This window comes from Chrysemys picta, chromosome 1 (genome assembly GCF_011386835.1).
Source record: "Chrysemys picta bellii isolate R12L10 chromosome 1, ASM1138683v2, whole genome shotgun sequence".
Taxonomy (NCBI): domain Eukaryota; kingdom Metazoa; phylum Chordata; order Testudines; family Emydidae; genus Chrysemys; species Chrysemys picta.
The window spans coordinates 129533291-129548119 of record NC_088791.1 but is presented as its reverse complement, the minus strand read 5'-3'; the positions used below and the strand labels follow the sequence as shown (position 1 = coordinate 129548119).

The following is a 14829-nucleotide window of genomic DNA, read 5'->3' as shown; positions in this document are numbered from 1 at the left end:
TATCTTTTGAATCTGTTGCACAGGTTTCATTTGAGGACGAGGACTCAGAGGTCAGATATGGAATGATTGTTTTGTGAAAAGTGTCCGCCCACAAGTAATAGAGTGTTTTTGTCTTTTATTATTTTTCTGTATGAGTTCACTTGAGAGCATAGTGATTGTCTGGTTTCACCCACATAGTTGTTATTGGGGCATTTAGTGCACTGGATGAGGTACACCACACGTGGTGATAGGTATGTGTAGGACCCTTGGATCTTGAAAGCTGTCTTGTGGGGGTTTTGATCATCATAGCAGGGGAGATAAGTCTGCAGGTTTTGCATCTGTTCTTATAGCAGAGGTGTGATGTATAATTACTTTGTGTGATATAAAAAGTATATCTAGATGTTCCAGCTTAACTTTCAATTTCTTTTCCTCAAGGTTTTTGTTGTTGTTGTTTTAAATAAGGAATTTCTCTTTAAAGAAGAGTATTTCTAAGATCTTGGCCCTGATCTTGCAATGATGTCAAAAGGGCTCCCCGCAGACACAAGGGTGCTCAACCGGGAAGTCAGCTGAGGGACCAGGAGCCTTGTGGCTATTTTTCTGTTTTACTTACAATTTGATGTAATATCACTTTAAATTGATAAGTACACATTTTGAAAAGTCACCTGAAGCGATTATTGCCAGGTTGGACAATTATGATTTGTTCTCATTTCTCTAGCACAGTGTGCAGTGTACCGTGAGGTTATTTTGAATTTGTTTTGGGACCTGTGTCACAATAAAACAATTAGTTAAAAAAATGTGAAGAATGAACAGAAAGGGAGGGGTAATTAATTCTTCCTTTTAGGGCTTGATCCTTGTTCATGAGTAGTCCCATTGAACCAATGTCTACACCACCTTGTCTACACTAGGGGCTTGTCTACACTTAACATGCTGCATCAGCACAGCTGCGCCGCTGTAGCGCTTCAGTGAAGGCGCTGCCTATGCTGACAGGAAGGATTCTCTTGTTGGCATAGGTAATCCACCTGCCCAAGAGATGGTAGCTAGATCAATGGGAGAATTTTCCTGTCAATCTAGTGCTGTCTACGCCAGGGACTAGGTCAGTTTAGCTGCGTAGCTCAGGGGTGTGGATTTTTTAGACCTCTGAGTGATATAGTTATACCGTCCTAATTTCCTAGTGTAGACCAGGACTAGGGTTCCTGAGCATGGCCCAGCGGTTAGGGCACTGGTTTAGGACTTGGGAGTGTTTAGGCTCAATTCCTTGCTCCATCACTGACTTCCTGTGTGACCTTGGGCAAATGACTTAGGGCTGATCTACACTAAGAACTTACATCGGTATAGCTACATTTCTCCAGGGTGTGAAAAGTTCACACCCTGGAGAAATGTAGCTATACCGACCTTACCCCCATTGTAGACAGCACTAGGGTCAACAGAGGAATTGTTCCATTGGCCGAGCTACTGCCTCTCAGGGAGGTGGATTACTTACACCAACAGGTAGGGTGACCAGATGTCCTGATTTTATAGGGACAGTCCCAATATTTGGGGCTTTGTCTTATATAGGCTCCTATTATCCCCCACTCCCTGTCCTGATTTTTCACACTTGCTGTCTGGTCACCCTACCAACCGGAGAACCCCTCCCATCAGTGTAGGTAGTGCCTATACTGAAGTGCTACAGTACCACAGTTGCAGCAGCAGCATTTTAAGTGTAGACATACCCTTGGTATTTCTATTCCTCATCTCTATGATGGGCTTAATAGCATTCCCCGGCCTTATAGGGGTGTTGTGAGCATATAAAACAAGGGCTCCTGCTTGTGTTAAGGGTACAGTTGAATTGGGGCTGGGGCTGGTGGTAAAATTCCATATTGTAGACATGGTGCCCAGCTGAGACTTAGCAGGGTTGGTTTAAACGGGCCTGTGAGGGAGAAGACAGGAAAGGGAGACAGAGGAGGATGGAGAAGGGGCTAGATAAAGCCCAGGAGAGAGAAGAGAAAGGAGACAGGAGAGGCAGGGAGAAGGTGATAGAGCAGTAGGAGGCAGGAGAAGCAAAGGGAAAGAAGAAAGCAGAAGGCAGGGGCTGGGGAGGAGAGCAGGAGTGAGAAGAGAAGGAAGGAGAGATAGCAAGGAGAGGAGGCGGGAAAGAGGGAGGGAGAGCAGCAGCAACTCATTTGAATAGCTGCCTCATTGTATCGCAGCTCTCCAGGCTCCTCCCAGGGGCTGCCTCAGAAACAAAGTATTCAAACAGGAGTCCAAGGGGAAGAAATGTGAATCCCGCCCCCTTTCAAGCCGAGAGAAAAAAGCCAGACAGCACTGGCGTGACACCAGCATTCGGTTCACTTCAAGCATGTGCTGAGGGGGGGACACAGCCAGAGTTGGGGGCTGGAGCTCTTGCTGTGGGGGGAAAGAGAGGAGCAGGGGCTGCTTTGCCAGAGGTGGCTGCTGCTGTCTCCTTACCCTGCTCCTCTGTCCCCCCTCCCCCAGGCTGAGTTCATTCACTGGGATTGGTTTCAAATGACGCCATCTCTTTATTTTTACACCAATGACCTCATCCCAGCAGCTTGAAGTTTACTGACCAGCAAAACTCTCTCTCTCCTCCTCCTCCTTGTGTCTGTTTGTTCTAGCCATTTATTAGTAATTGTGTGGTTCCTTTTGGAAACCTCAGCCTTTTTAACTTTCTTTTTTCCCTTCGCAGCTTTTTTTTTCTCTCCCCCCCTTCATTTTCTCAAGCCATCGGGGGGGGGGGGGGGGGTGGAGAGGAAGAAAAGCTCCAAACGTTTCCTCTCTCTCCTCCCCACCCCCACCCCCCTTTAAATAGATCAGAATAAAGTTTTAAAGAAGAAGAACAGCCTGGAGCTTCCCAGCGGCTGGAAGGAGAGAAAGTTGGGTCTGGCAGCAGTTCCAGTAGAGAAGAAGCTGGTGGTAACTTTTTTTTCCTTCTCCAGGAAACAAACGGGGGAGTGGGGGGAAAGTGTTGGGAAGAAAGTAGAGGGGGCTGGCAAAAGGGTTTGGGGGAGTTTTCTCCCCAGATTCCTAGGGGCAGCCCCCCACAAACAAGAGTCACCCCCTCTTTCCCTCCAGTGCGATAGGGACACCACTCTAGGGTGGGCTGGAGATACGATCTGTGATCTCTTTGCAAGCAATCTTTAAAATCTCCGGGGTGGGTTGCTCCTCTTCCCCAGTGTTCTGCTTTGTAGTTTTCTTGACTTGTGTTCTTTTGGTGGTGTGTGTGTGTGTGTTTCAGTGTGTAGGCCCTAGGAGCAGAGGGAGATAGTAGCTAAATGGATTGGGGTGAGGGAAGGTGGTGGAGCTGCTAATAGTGATGGGGTTATGATATTGTTCCATGCTCTCTCCTCATCTTCCCCACAATCCTTTTATTTCCCCCCTCATTTTTTATTGGAAGGTTTCTTTCTGTGGCCCTGACTAGTCTTCAGTCCCTTTCCTCACCTCATATGGGAAGAAAGGGGGGACAGATGAGCTGCCAGTGTGAGACACTTTTTAGGCTTTAAAAAAGTACCAGCTCCTAACTGTTGTGCGTTTTTGATTCTCTTAACACTGCAAGCTGTTTTGTGGTTGTATGGGGTTTGTTTTGTTTTTAAATTCACCTTTGGAAAAAGTACATAGCCACCTGTCTTAAATCCCAGATTTTAAAGGAGAGGGACAGAGAGAGAAAGTAGGGCTTCCTTTTGTGTGAGGAGGGAAAAAGCATGATTTTAAAAACAAGTGAAAAATTAGGTAGTTTGTTTACATTAAGTGTATTAAATAAAACAACCTTTGGAGGGTGGTTTGGGAATTTCTTGATTTGTTTGTTTGTTTTTGCTTCCAGGAACAATAAGTGCTTCTGACCCCCCCCCCCCTTTCAATTTAGTAAACAGTAATTTGAATTCATGATTTCAAATGTTTTTAAAAAACAATAATTGTTTTAAATAATCTCATTTTATGTTACTATCCAAAACTTTAAAAATGAGTGAAAGTACTGCCTTGAACTTTACTAAATATTTTAACTAAGCAAGCCAACAAAATGGAGGGTTGACGTAGAATCTTAAAAAAAAAAAAAGTTACCTGTGAAACGTTAGCTTGATTCCATTTTAAATATAGTGATTTTGAAAAGAGCTTGATTAGTGTTTTATATTACTTCAAACCCTCCCTGGAATCATTTTCTGATGTTTTAAGAAACCATTGGAGAAGGAAACACCTCCACACATCAACATGTGCTGAATAAGGTGTATGTGACAAGTCGATTGCATAACCTGACCAGCAGTGGTGTTTTCAGTGTTCAACACTAGTAAACTACATCTAAGAAGAAGGGCACTAAGCAGTTCAAATTGATTATACATGTATTCTCTTGTCCCTCTCTTCTCTTCATCTTCCTTCTCCGCCAGATGAAAGAGGCATCACTAGTACATTTTACTGCTTTGGCTAATTTTTGCTCAAACATTCGGTGTATATCCATTATAACATAAATATATACGCACACTTTAAACTTGCTGGAGGCATTTTAAGCTGTTTCTCGCTGAAAAGATGTGTTTTCAGGTTCTCTCTGATTTTGAGTGTGTGTGATCTTGCTTTTAGAATGTGTTTCTGTTCCTGGCAGCATGTGGTTCGGTGGACACAGAACTTATGAAATCACAACTGCACAAGAGGCGTTGGATTTGAAATGGGTGTATTTTTAGGGAGGGTGGAGAAATGTTAAGGATTAATTTCTTTGTGTGGTGTTCACCTTGCTGGCTCACTTGAAATTGGAGCATTCACAAGCCTATTCCTGAGATGAAATATGAGGGAAGTTTGTATGTTTAAAAAGCATATAGGGTTTTTTTTGGTGGTGGGTAGGAGGAGGAACTTCCCCTCTTTTTTTTTTTTTTTTTTGCTTCAGCTTCTGGAAACTGGAGAAAATTTTAAAGAATATGCTATTCCCAAAGAGTTCATACAATGACCAGATATGCTTGCTGGTGTTAGCAGATATTCCATACAAAAATAGAAATTTGCAAGAGGTTTAATGTATTCTCTGTAGTAAGCTTCCTATTACAGTGGTGCTTGCACATATCCTGATAGTGTGTGTGTTTTCTTAAATACAGCCGAAGTAATGGAGAAGGAAGTGTAAGTTCTAGGTGACAGCAGCAGGATTCTGGGGGGCGGAGTTAATATTACATGTGCTAATGTCTAAAAAGACCGTTCAAGTGTTCTAAAAATCCAATGTACTTTATTCCTTATCTAGAGCAGGTTTTTTTTTTTACTTTTTTTTTACTCAAAATAAATATCTTTGACTCTGATGGGTCCAGTTTTATGTTTCTAAATGGAAGTACTGGGACAAAATCAGTCCACAGTTGCACCAGAGTAACTATGGAAGTAAATGGGCTTGATTCATCTTTGATTGTGTAAAGTGCACACTCTTGGTCCAGTGGGGATGGCTATTCTAGCAGGGGCATTTGACCTTGGTAGAAGGGTGGAGTTATGGTGATGGCTGCCATATGCAATTGCAAACTCCAGCACCAAACAGACTTTCTGCCATGAGAGTCCTAAGCTTCAGTTTCTTCCAGCAGAAGCTGGCGGTACGCAGGGTGAACAGAGCCAAATAAAGTTACTGGATTTACACTGGTATAACCAAGAGCAGAATATGTTCCTCTTTCTATCTGAGACCAATTTAAATAATTCAGCTCACTAAGGCTTTGGAGGGCTAATTTAGGGTCTCTATAGGATCTCTGGAAACCTTATTATGTCTCAAATGTATTGTCCAGCTGATAAACTAATTCCAGCTAATTTTCAGGCTCCTGTACCTGCAGGTGAGGCAAAATCCTGATGTGGACAAGTGAAATGTTGTTGTTTACCGCTATAAGGCACAATACTGACCTGCACTTAAAAATTGTGGCTGTGGTGACTGGCCAGTACCTTTCACCTCAGGCTGAAGAAGAGAACTGGCTTCCCTACCTCAGGTTTCATGTAAATCCTACCAAATGGCAAAATAAATGGATCATTTGCCTCCCTAGGTTCTGATCCTGAAATGAGCTCTAGGACTTGGGATTCTGCACAGGCACAGCTCATTGCACCATTAGGGTATTCTGTTACATTATTTCTCTGTCTGTACTCAGTCCCATGCATCCCCATGCTGCATTTTGAGAAGAGTGGTTAATTAGTGATTGCCTAACTAGCGTTCAGTGGCGCTCACAAGGAAACTGAGGCTGGGGAGGCCAGTTTTCACTCCATTATTGCCTGGTGCTGTACTAACAAGTAGGAAATCATAGGCATTGTCCTGAATGCTGACCATCTCAAGTGGACAAATCACATGACAGACCATGGAGTTGCTAGGGCGAACCAAATCACACTAGCTGTACTGGTTCAGAGTTATCTTCCTTAGTTACTAACTTGTGTGGCTTGGTTTATTAGTTGTTGTTGTATCTTAAAATCATATAACCAAGGGAGCAACTAGCCCCAGAGCAGAGATAAATGAAGTAAGGCAAGCTAAAATAAGTGCATTTCTGAGGGAGACCGTTCCTGGCAGAGGGTGGCAGTCACCTTTTAAGTCATAAGTCCCAGGCTGTCAGTGCACCTTTTGATTTTAAGGTAGGTCAGACCAGCAGCTTTCTCTTCTAAGAGGGGATACCGAACATAACACTCTCTCTCTCTTTCCGTCCCCCCCCGCCAAATAATTCACTCCGACTACTTAAAAAAATAACAATAAACTGAGAAACATCTTGTCCAACAATGAGATTGGGCCAGATCAGATGCCTTTGTGAAAATACCCATATAGGAACCAGAAAATTCCATGTAGGAGAGTATCTGAATTCCCTCTGTATTCTTCTACTGGAGGAGTTTGACCAGTGGGTTGGGGGGGTCAGAATTTGCACATACTCTCCCCTACTTCACAGTGAAAAAACCTGGGTTCTGTCCCATGAGCCACATGGATTGTGTATAGAGGGGCCCCTTTGTGTGCCGATTCCAAGGATATAATCTAGCTTGCGTCTGTCTCGATTTTTTTTATTTTTAAATCTGAGTCCTTGTGGCTATTTTGTTGAGTGTTGTCTGGCCTTGTGTGTTTATTTAAAAAATATAATAATGCCCTGGTTTTCTACAAGTTTGTGTGGGAAGTAGCACGTCTCTGTATGTTAGAGTAGAAGATCATTTTCTCCCCCCACTCCCGCCCCCCCCCCCCCACCCAAGACTTCTGGAGTGCATTTAATATGTTTGAGATAGAGAGTTGCTTGTGTGGCATATGCATATATCAGAAAGTGTCTTTGCATTTCATGAGTTCTATGAAGAGAAATACTCTGAGTAAACTGATCATCAGGAAATGGCAAATTCATTTTTCATGACTATTAATTATTGGTGTGTAAGTTCTGCATGAATAAAAGTTGGAGTCAAAAGATGTGGCTATTGGTTGACACTCTGATATAAAGCCTCTTGTGTCCGGCTCTGGTTTCAACCCAGCTGAGCACAGTAATGATTGGAAGTCATTGCCATCTCTCTGAGGTGGATGAAGTGTGAGTGAGGGGTCTTTGTCATGTTTCTAGTAGATACTTGAAGAACCAAATCCTCTATTCTGTCACATCAGTTATATAATAGTGTAGCTCCATTAATTTCAGGAAAGTTACCAGAGTGGAAAAACAGGCCTGGAATCTGAACTGCCTTCACTACTAGAGATGGTTCTGAGTTGAAGCACATTGCTGGGCTAGGAATGTTCCCACTACTGCTGACCTTGCTGTACCTCTGAATAGATGTTTTCGGTCTTCTGGGCTCTCTAGTACTTTCCTTTAACGTCTGAAGAAAAATAAACATGTATTTTAAGGGAAAGTTTGGCTCTGTGTCCTTCTTAAATTTCTGTAGTTTAGTCAGAGCATCTCTGAGTTTGCTTAGGGATCTGGGTTGCTGGCAGCTGCTGGCATCTCTAGTGGTGACCTTGTTGGCCACCAGTAAGTTATTTTTCCTCAATGCCAGAAGCAAGTCGGCATCTAGGGGAGGGAAGGAGAGGGGGGCAAGGCCTTGCGTCTCCTGCTGCACTCTGTAGTCTGCTACTGAGCCAAGACTGACCTACTCAGAATTGGCTCTGAGAAGATTGGCTTCTTTCCATTTTGTGTCCCTATGAAATGCTCCTGCAATTTAGAAACTAAGTGGAAATAATTGGGAAGGCTAGAGAAGCAGGGAAGAGAGCGAAAGAAAGTTGCCATTGGTGCTAGAAGGTTTGCTATGACACTGCACTGTGTGGTTATATCTTTTTAAACTTCTGAGGTGCAGTGAGGTAGGTAGAATGATCCTTTCTTAGTCTTGTTACCTTTCCTTCATCTTCCCAGTCCCACACACTGCAGTTCTTCTGATTTATCTTCTTTTGCACTGTGTGAACCAACTGAATCATTAGCTATAGCATTTATGGTCCATAAATATGCCAAATCAATTGGTGAACAGAGTGCTTTAGCTGAGGAAATCCTTAGTTAAATCTATACCTTTATTTGACACAACATGAGCCATGCACCTTCAGCAAACTTTTTAAACACTTCTTTTCTGTCACAATATTAGAATAGTTATATAACAGATAGGATCATCAAAATTATAACTACCCATTCTTGGTGACTTGACTAAACCCCCTACACACAGACCCTTTCAAATGTGTTTTCACACCCTTTTGTTTATAATATTTCATGTTTAAGGTAAGACTTTCTCAGTTTTCTTTTTACATGTAACAAATATTGATCTGTTTCAGAGTAGCAGCCGTGTTAGTCTGTATCCGCAAAAAGAACAGGAGTACTTGTGGCACCTTAGAGACTAACAAATTTATTAGAGCATAAGCTTTCGTGCATCCGAAGAAGTGGGCTGTAGCCCACGAAAGCTTATGCTCTAATAAATTTGTTAGTCTCTAAGGTGCCACAAGTACTCCTGTTCTTTTTATTGATCTGTTTGTGTTCCATCTCCTCTCACATAAGTTTTAATTTTTTTTAGATAAAATAATATAAAATACATCCTGTTGATTTCTTATGAGAAATCTCATTTAAAATATTGAATGATAACCTACAAAAATTAGAATATGAAATAGTTTTATGGAGAATGTCTAACTATTTTAAGTTAGGTCAAATTTCAGCCCTAAACTACTGGACAAGGTCTCTTAATGTTGAAATCAAACTATTGATAATTAGTTTCATTGTGCTGTACTTAATTTTGCTCTGTGAGTGAAATGGGGCTGTTTAGTGACTAAATTATAGATTAATGGGTTATTGCACATACAGTCTTTCATTTAAATGCCCTTGAATATTTGTCTTCAATGTCTGATAGTATTTAGTGGTGATGGGAGGCAAAAAGATTGACCTGAGTACTAAATGGTAGCAACATGTGACTGAGAACTTTTGCAGAGAGCATAAAATGAAGAGGACAACAGAGACTAATTGAATGAAATTCCTTTTATGCACACATTCTTCGGTTTGAATGACTAGTATGTATTCAGCCTGCTGGATTAGAAGGCTTTGGCTCTGCATGGATAGCATAGATGTTGCTCTCAAAATAGGAGAGAATTTGTAGGCAGCTTCCCCCCCCTTTACTCCTGATAAATTAGATTCTGTCCTTCATTTTTCTTCTCTTTTCCTTAGTTTTATAGTAAGGCTTGTTTAAGGCTAAATCCCTATTAATTACTGGAATATGAAACAACATCCTATTGCTAATAGTTTTTTTGTTTTTGGACTGATCTGTATAATTCACTCCTGGTTTGAAAGGCTCCTGTCTCGTGCCAGGATTTGGGTTTCAGGCCAGTGTAGTATGCATGGGGGAGAGGTGTAGGGTTGGGGGCAAGTTTAGTGCCACATTTCAGATAAGATGTTAAGGTCCTGAATGACTCTGGGTGTCTGTAAGTAAGAAGCTGATGAGCCCCCTAATATATTCTAACAGTCTAGGATAAATCTTACTGTTCTAACTAACTTGCTCTCTTTCCCATTGAAATAGGTTCTAATTCTGAAGGCTGTGTGTGAGAACTGTTTAAGAGTATGTTACGACTTCAGTATTTCCCTAAACATCAACCATGCTACCAATTTCCAGTTTATGACTGTAATGCTATTTGGAATATATGAAAGGTACTACGTAAAATCTAAATTGCACTCTAATTCAAATTTTATAAAGACACATCAGTTAACGAGAAATAATTCTATTAAAAAGTAGATGTATGTGCTTAATGATACTTTAGTCATTCTCCTTCCACCTTTGAATTCAATGTAACCAATTGCTAAAAGAAAAACTAGCTGCAGCTACATTTGATTTAAAAGTTGATGTTTGGTTCACGTCTCTGCCTTACCCCACTTAGACCATAACACAGCAACCAATAGACAAGTAAATTAGGAATAGAAACTTCCCAGAGCAAAAGAGCATGGCCAGCAAAACAACAGTATCCTAGTATTCTCCTATTACAGACGCTCCCCAGGTTACGCAAGACCTGACTTACACAAATTTGCACTTATGGAAAAAGTTCCATAAGCCAGAAATAGGATTTTCGAGTTGAGGAAACTTTTTGCGTAACATACAGGTATACGTTTCCGACTTACGCAAAATGCGAGTTACGCAAGGCTTTCCGGAATGGGACGATTGCGTAAGTCAGGGGCGTCTGTACTCGTGTTAAAAATATTTTAAAATGACAAAGTACATCAGGGCCAAAATTTAAAGAACAGCTAAATTTAGTCATCTCAATTGATATTTAAGAACTTGCCTGACTTCCTGTAGAACTGTCAATCCAATAGCTTCCATTCGTGTTGGATTTTGTTCTTCTAGGCTTAATGTTTGCTTTCTTATTTGAAGAGGAGCCAGACCAGAAGGGGTGGTTAAGCAACACCTATTTATGCTTCCTTTCACTTCCCAGAAATATCACCTCACTTCATTGTGTCACCCACATATTGTCAATTATATAGTTAAACCTGCTTAGTCATTGTGCTGCCTTGTCACTTTTTCTTAAGAGCCAGAACTTTAAAATTTTGCCTCGGAACAATCACCTTCCCTTGTGATGACCACAGAGTTAAAAAAACGTATGATGCCTTCCTGAATATTTTTGAAGAGAAGTGCACCATGTTTATTGTCTGTTCTGGATTTTGTAATGATCCAGGGGAATCTGTTTTTGAAGGCTTTCTGCCTTTTGTCTGATTACCAAAATAGTTCGGAGAAAAGAGTTCAATCTGACTTGTGCCCCCTCCTTCCAAAATCCTCCTTTTGGTAGTGGTAGGATGTTAATCATCAGTACATTAATTGCCCTCATTGGAAGAGTTGCACTAAAATTGGAGAAAATTAGAGGAATCTTCCACATAAAATGTATAGAGCAAATAGTATAACATGAACTCCATTTTAAAAAAAACAAAACAAAACGACTCCTTTCTCATGTAACTCCTAAAGATGTCCTGACTGTTGAGCAAGGGAGAAAAACACTTAAGAGAAAATATAGATATCCAGTTTTAGCACAGAGGCTTAATGTATTGTGAGTTCCATATAACAGTCCAAAGATCAAATCCAGAATAGCAGAAGACAAATGGCAGATCAGCTATTCATACAGTAGAGTAGCAGGCACTTTGAAAAAGTTAACACACATTATTGCCTTTGGGGTGGGGGGGTGACATTGTACCGATTAAGAGAGAGACACGTTTTGGGCCTAACTAACATAACCCAGTGGCTGGCTTTATTTATATATTTATTTATTTTGGTCAAACGTGAGTAGCCCTTAAATCTTTTACCCTGTGAACCAATGTGGTGTGATTTGACAACACAGTGCAGGTGTGACCTATCTGGTATGAGGAAATGCACAGTAATATTCTATCTGCTGCTTTTGTTGAGATGAAACCTATAGAAAAGCAATGGGGAAGCTTAGGTATTTTGTTTGTCTCTAACAATGTTATGAGTTATTAATGACCTCTGCCTGTTAAGGGACAAAAAAGTTAATGGCAGGTCCTTTGTGTGCTTTATTTAATGGTGAAGTAAGCAAGCATATTTAGCTATTTTTGTCCAAACAGTCTGTATGGCAACATCTGATTTAGGTGGGTATGAAATGTCTGCATTGCTAAATGAGAACACATCTTTCCTTTAACTCAAACCTTGAGAGGAGGTGAGATGGGGATGTAGTATTTTGAGAAATTTTTTCTCTCTGAAATTTATTGAATGACTAACCTCTTTCTAATCCAGCTGTGGCACAAATATTCAAGATTTTGCACAAAATAGGCAGGATATTTCTTGATCCATTGGCTTTTAGGTCTCATGTTCAGTCTATAATTAACATGTTGTAGTGTAGGAAAGGGTATAGGGGGTGATGGTGGTCACTGACTCAACAATTGAGAGCTAGCCTCCAACCCTTGTTCTAATAAGAAACCTCTGGGTTGTATTGTTTGGGGTTGTATGCACTTATGAGGCCATCGCTTAGCAGCACCTAAAAATAGCTGAGTATAGTGACATTTTGTTAGCAAACACTAGTTTAAAAAGACACAATGTTTGTTTTAGGAATTTTAAAGAGTACCAAGATTTCTTACAGAATTCCATCTGCTTTGCCAGAAAACTGGTCTTTAGGGCATTTTAAATCAGGGTGAAATCTTTAAAGGCTTAGTTTACTGAAATACTTTAATTTAAAATAAGCAATTTTTGTGGGGGTCTGGGTGAGGGGTTTTAAAAATTCCTTAGCAAGAGTCTGTCCTTAATACGGACAAGTGCTGTCTCTGGCCCTGATTCAGCAAAACACATAAGCTTGTGATTAACTAAACAAAGTGCTCAAGTCCTATTGAAGTCGGTGGGTCTTAGGTATAATAGGTTCTTTGTGAATTGGTGTATCTTTTAAGTGGGAGAAAATGTTGTTCTGAGATGTATCTGAAAATAAACAATGCTTAGGGGGATAGGACACAGAGAGTTTTGGAACAGTTATGTCAGAAATCTCTTGCACTGGTAGATTTGTTCTGTGTTGTTTGTCCTATCTGGTAACCTCTCTTTTTCAGGAGGTCCAGCCATTATTTTTAGTGAAATATTTCTACTTTTCTGTTCTATCCCTCCTAAAACTCTCTTATATTAATATGGGGGAAAATAACTTTTATTTCTTCTTGAAATGTCTCTAATTGCTGTCAGAAGTTGGCTGTCATATGTTACAGTTGGACTTGAAAATTTTACTTACCTGTTGAAAGTAGGATTTTTAAAAAATACCCCCCCATCAAATACCATCAGCTTTTGCAGAATGTAAGCTATAGTAATTAAAAACAAAACATCCGCCCTCCCAACAAATCAAAAACATAAACAAAATTGCTACCATATTCTTTTACCTCCATTTCCCTCCTTCCCCCCCCCCCCCCCACTCTCCAAAAAGCTTTCTAGCCATTATGGTTGTGTAGATAACTTTGTAAACATAAACCAAATATACCTTGATGTACTGTACTATCTTACCATGTCTGCAGACTGAGCTTCAATGCCTCTGCTACTGCTCAGAGTGTTGCCAAGCTTCAGTGGGTGGAAATGGCTGTCTTGCCAGTTTCCTCCCTGGCTGTCCACAGCCAGGTGGGCAGTGGTGAAACGGATGAAAATAAGGCCAGTTTGACTTTGCTGCTGCTGTTTAGGACAATGGGGATGAAATGGGCGGGGGGGGGGGGGGAGAACAAGTAGGGAACATAATTTAGAGGAAGAGAGGGCATGATATAAGGAGGAAGACAGAAAAGAAGATACAGACGGTGGAGGAGAAGATGCACTATGATCTAGTATGGGAAAGAAAAGAGGAAAAGTAGAGTGAAACCTGGTGGGCAAAGGAGATGTTGTGCACTTTTAAAAAAAGCTATTAAAATGGAATGTTGTTTTGAGTGTTCTAATACAATTGGGCTTTGTTCCTTTAAACTATAGGGAGTGTGGTTCTAGGTTGGTGACAAGACCGGTATTTTCATTGTGATTAGCAGCATTGTGCTAGTAGGTATCGAGTAGGGTTGTATTCTCCTCCTCCCCCCCCCCCCCCCCCCGCGCGCGCGCACACACACACACACACACACACACCAGCAACAACAACCAAAGCCCAACTTTGGCACAGTATTTTAACATAGGCTTTTTGCAATTAATATATGATAATCACTAGATGTAGTCCAACTATATTTTAGGAAGTATAGGAAAATTCAATTTCTGATAGGATCAGTATTGCAAATACTACAGGTCCAACTAGAGAATGTAAGAAAACTTTAATACTAACTTACTTTGAGTGGGAGTTTACTTTTAAGAGCATACTGTTTTTGTAAGTCTGTAATCCTAGTTCAGTTTAAATCATCATAATATAATAGGCACACTCAAAATCCTGCATGTGGAATTGGGATATGTGATTGCTCTTGGGGAAAGGTTATATTTTTTTCTGGCCTTGTGTTATGGATTTTAAATAGTAAAACTTAGAAAGGCAACCAACAGATTAATTGCATTTCAAATACTACACCATAAAAATAGCCTACCTTTTCATCATCTGTAGAGGCCTCTATTTAAGACCCAAGGACAGTAGGCCACAAATAACTTGCTCTCAGGCACCTGTAAAGAAGTATCATCTATAAATTCCCCCTCTAAGGTGCATCTATTAGTCTTCAATAATTGATTCCCTGATGAATGCATGATTTACCTCCTTCCCCTCTGTCCCCATTTATCCTTGGATGTTTACATCTGTACAGAACATAAGTATGTGGTTAGTTCAGATGGAATAAAAATTTTGCCTTTAACATGACTTAAACTTTAAGTGATCTGAAGTGCTTCTAAAATATGTCCAATCCAGGAGACTGATGCCCTTTAGTCACAGCAGGCACAATGGTGCTTGTGTTAGCTTCCACAGACCACCCTGCTGTTGTTTGTTAATTTTTTAAATTTAAATAATCTAGTATTATATTAGGGTTCACGCTGAGTGATGTACAAACACATAAGAAATGGTCACTG

The 14829-nt window shown here is 40.7% G+C and overlaps 1 protein-coding gene across 4 annotated transcripts in view; it reads left to right on the top strand.

Moving 5' to 3' along the window:
- The first annotated feature begins 2247 nt into the window (after positions 1-2247).
- DUSP16 (dual specificity phosphatase 16) overlaps positions 2248-14829 on the top strand; it is a 98253-nt gene continuing 85671 nt past the window's right edge. Inside the window, exon 1 of one of the 4 annotated variants that reach the window (XM_005290082.5) lies at positions 2248-2889. The gene's annotated coding sequence lies outside the window, so the exon portion shown is untranslated. The remainder of the gene's footprint in view (positions 2890-14829) is intronic. The other 3 variants (XM_005290086.5, XM_065570330.1, XM_065570335.1) reach the window with 3 other exon arrangements.